Below are 4654 nucleotides of genomic sequence, written 5' to 3' on the forward strand. Positions count from 1 at the left end.
TAGGGAACGATACAATGCCAATGGGGCATGTTTGATGGTTTATCAATAATAATTTATTATTTTACTCAACCACTAACAAACAAAATATTAATTCAGAATATTTTATAAAATTTTTTTTCCTATATTGTTGTTGTAGGAGTATATTTGAGGGATGAAATGTTGAGAAAGTTTTCTCTAACATGTTTTCTTCAGTTATTTTTTCCCCATATAATCTCATTTAGGAGATTATATTGAGCAATTTAAAATCTTGTAGAGTTATATTCACTTATAAATTTAAAATTTTGTAAGCGTAAATGAGTTAATTCATGTTGTGCCACTGGTCGTGTCATTGACTTTTGATGATCGAATCTTTCTTTTAGGTTTCTCCATAATTCTAGTGGATTTATTATATCCGCATATTCTACTCATAATCCTTCATGGATGTAGTGACCAAGGAAAAAAGTAGCCTTAGATTTATCCTGCTGGGATGCTTTATTTTCTTTTTTTATAGTCCCTCCAAGGCTCGTAGATTCTAAATGGAGAACTGTGTTTAGGGCCCATTCAGTGTAATTTCTCCACCCAATTGAAGGTTAACATATTGTGGTTTTATAAGGTATATCATTTTCAGCAAACTATAAGTTGATGAAAGTAATAAAAATTAATGATATGATGAAGAAAAATTATATTAGAACTCCAAGTTCGTATTTGTCTCATATTTACAAAACTCATAGTTTTGTAATTAATATCTAGAATATTATAGTATATGAAACATAAATAATATTTCAGACTTTAATTTTATACTTTTTCATAACTTATGCAAACTTCAGGTTGAAAATACAATATAGTTAAAATAAAAACTTTGATGAAACTTGGGACTTCATGCTCATATATATTTTCATGATTTTATAAACTTCTGATTATAAATGATATTCAAGACTTTGAGTTTAAATTCATGATTTTGTAAACTTCGAATTGCAAATTAAATATAATTATAAATGAAAAATTAAATAGAAGAATAACATAAATTAAAATATCTATAGTTTTTATTTTGTAAACAAGACAATATCATAACTATGATATCCATACTTGAAATATACAATTAAAATAATGAAATAATTAAAAGATTACTAATATTATAATATACCTAAGTGAATTCTGCTAATAACGTGTTATAATATAATGAATAATTTATGATTGCAATTGTAAAATGGAAATTTAGAGTTTTATGAAACAAAAGAGAAGAAATGGAAGCTGAGTATATTAAAGAAGAAACTGAAAGCCAGAGAAAAGAGGAAAAAGAAAGATGAAGATATTTGATTTAGAAACGGAACACAAAGTGGGGAGAAGATATACTTACTATTTCTTTTTTGCATGCCTATACAATAGAAATGGTGGGTTCATATAACCAAATCTCTTCACCCTTCAACCAATAACATGTAGCCGCCCATTCCTTCTCTTCATTGAATGCATTCCCACACTAGTTTCTAACTTGTCTTCTATGTGGTGGAAAATCCACCTTATATAACACTCAACACATTGTCAAAGAATAAAATTATCACTATTACCATAGATTATTTCACTTTATAAATGACAAATCTATCATATTACTTTAAAAATAGTTATTGATGATCTAGTTTAGAGAGTAATTAGGCCAAATTACTCTAAAAATGTGAGATATGAATGCACCAAAAAAAAAAAAAAAAAACACATGATAGATTTATCATATGAATACACTACAAAATAAAAATAATTTAATGTTATCGAGAACTAATCTCATCTACACCATCTTCAATACTCGTGAATCTGAACAAAAGTTGGGTTTGGTTGAGATTTTTGCCGGATTCCAGCTTGACTTACCATAAAGGTGATTAGAACTTATTACAGACGTCTCATGAGAGTGTGGGTAAGTTCATGGCATCTAAACAACGTGAGACAATATTTCCTAGTCAAATATTGTAGGCTTTAGCAACTGTTGTAAATTTATGGCCGCAAACAACAGTTCTCTGTAGTCGTAGGACTTTCACCTTATAAAAGAAGGGATCGACTACACGTTGTGAGTTATCCCTTTGCTTTGATTTTCATTCCAAGGTTGTATCTAAGCGGTACTTAAAAATGCTGGAAATTTACATCAGAACCGAATCAGAGCGATCTAGATTATCTGAAGCTTTCGTATGGGAAATCGGCCCAGTTAATCTCTTGGGTTGTAATCCCAGAATCTTACCTGTTCAACAAGTTGATGCTGATCCCAAGTGTTATGGCTTTTTCCAGGTTTTTATAATTTCAGCTCTTAAATAGATTGATTTGTTACCTACTATGTAAATATCATATCCTATGTATTAACATAAATCTTCAAGTGCAGGTGATCGATCTTGGAATGAATTTGAAAGCAGTTTATAAAGTGTCGGAAATGACCAATGAGTTTTTCAGTCTACCTGTTGAAGAAAAGGTACACAACTGGAGCGATTATCTTAGACTCAATTGTTATCAATCTAGCTAAAATGAATGTACAAGTAATTCTTCATCCTTCAAGTAGCAGCATCCACTACAGCTGATCACCATCATCAACTGACAGATACTGCAGTATAATTCATATTAGACGCAGTATCATATCTAATATGTTATTGGAATTGCACTGGGCCGGAACCGCCTCCGCAAAGGGCGCTGGTTACCCAAGTACCGCTGAAACGTGATCCAATTCTGCCGAGCAGAGGTGGAGGTGCGGTTTTAGTTAGTTTATCATGGTGATCATCACTTCACTAGTGGATTTTGAGATCCAAAACTGCTACAAGAAATCTATTTAAGGACCTGCACCTACCTGTTTCGCAACCAACGTGGGATTACCTACACATAACTGATCATCATAATTTTCTTTGTTTCATAACGGATGCAAGAGGTTTGTATGAATAGTTAGACAATATTAATGTGATTGATATTTTAAAATTTGTGCTTGCTTGCATGTACACAGCTTCTTCTGATAAAGGATGAATATGGATTCAGAAATAACAAATATTTCAAATCTGCCACGACAGGTTTCTATTCCAAGGTATATAATCTAGACTTTTTTGTGCATATAAATGCTCTTATGAAATGATGTCCATGCATAAACTAGTGACTAATGCGGGTACTGTTTATGCCATTTTCAGGACGATGTTGTTCCCTTCCAAAACATTAAATGGATCAAATGTAACAAGGGTGGGAGGGTTGAGAATATAGCCCCTGGCCGTATTCGTAGATTTAGAGGAAGACATAACAATGAGGACAAGGATGATGAGGATGACGGCGAGGACAACCGCAGGCCATCAGACTCTCATGCTCTTTCATATATTCTTGGAATACTAATCATACTTCTGCTGTTTCTCATAGTGCTATCCTTGATTATGTGGCTTATGAGTTAGATAATCCTCTACATACGTCTTGGCATAAATATACTATCACGTTGTGATAATGTGGCTCTTGACTTAGATGGCACTGGACTTGGGAAAGCTTGTGTATACTTTTCTTAAGACAAAATGTTACTCTCCTTTGATTTTTCTGTACTTTTAGCCATACAACTCAGTGTGGAATCGCTGTCATGTATTTATCACTTTATTACAATGTCTTCTTGTCCTATTAAATTTCTTTTTTTAATAATTGAGGACCCGTAGAATCACTGTCATGTATTTCTCACTTTATTACAATATCTTCTTGCCTTTGTTATTATTATTATTTTTTACATCTGAAGTTTCTACCCATATTTTTTGCGGGAATAAACTCAGAATTATATCAGATAAATCAATATTTTATAAGCATGACAAAAGTTTGAATCTAAATTTTTATTTTAAAAATTCTAATACTTTACCAATTTTACTAACGTCTTGTTAAATTTTGATGTTATTTTATATTTCAAATTCGTAAATTATTATTACTTAAATACAAAATATAATTATAAGATTTTAACCATAGAAATTGAATATAAAATTAGATACATAAGGTCATCCAACTTACATCTAACTTTTAGGATTAGGTTAACATCATCATAACTTTTAGGATTAGAATATCAAATGGAATTATGTAACATTTTCTTTGAACAAATGTAAAACCCAATGTGTTCAAGATTTAATCTAAAATTAAAGAAATAAATACAAAACAAAAAATGGGTCGATGAAAATTGAAAACTAGATAAAAATAATAAAAAATAAAAAATAGAAAATAAATATATAAACAACAGGCCAACAGCGCCCTAAATTATTTCACTTTGTATTTAAATACCGATTAAGTGGTTGGAAACACTTTTTATCTTAAGCCTTTACCAACAATTTTCTTATCACCCTATTTACCATAATTTTTAGACATGACACGAAACGACATTTTATCAAAACAAAATTATTCTATTTCAATTAATAGTAATAGTTTATTTATTATCGAGTTATATGATCAATTGTAGAATTAAGAGTATGCACGGTCTGATTTGGTATAATCTAAGAGTTTTTTTTATATCAAACTAAAAAAATGATTTGAAAAAAATTTAAACCAAACCATATTAGGTTTCAAACCAAACTGAAAAAATACGGTTTGGTCCGGTCAATCTTATAGTTTGAACCTATTAAAATTATTCATTTATAAATATATATTATTTTATAAAATTAATTGAATTATACTTTTCTAGATTATAATATTAATATGTAAAATAAGTATG

The sequence above is a fragment of the Mangifera indica genome, chromosome 9 (assembly GCF_011075055.1).
Source record: "Mangifera indica cultivar Alphonso chromosome 9, CATAS_Mindica_2.1, whole genome shotgun sequence".
Classification (NCBI taxonomy): Eukaryota; Viridiplantae; Streptophyta; class Magnoliopsida; order Sapindales; family Anacardiaceae; genus Mangifera; species Mangifera indica.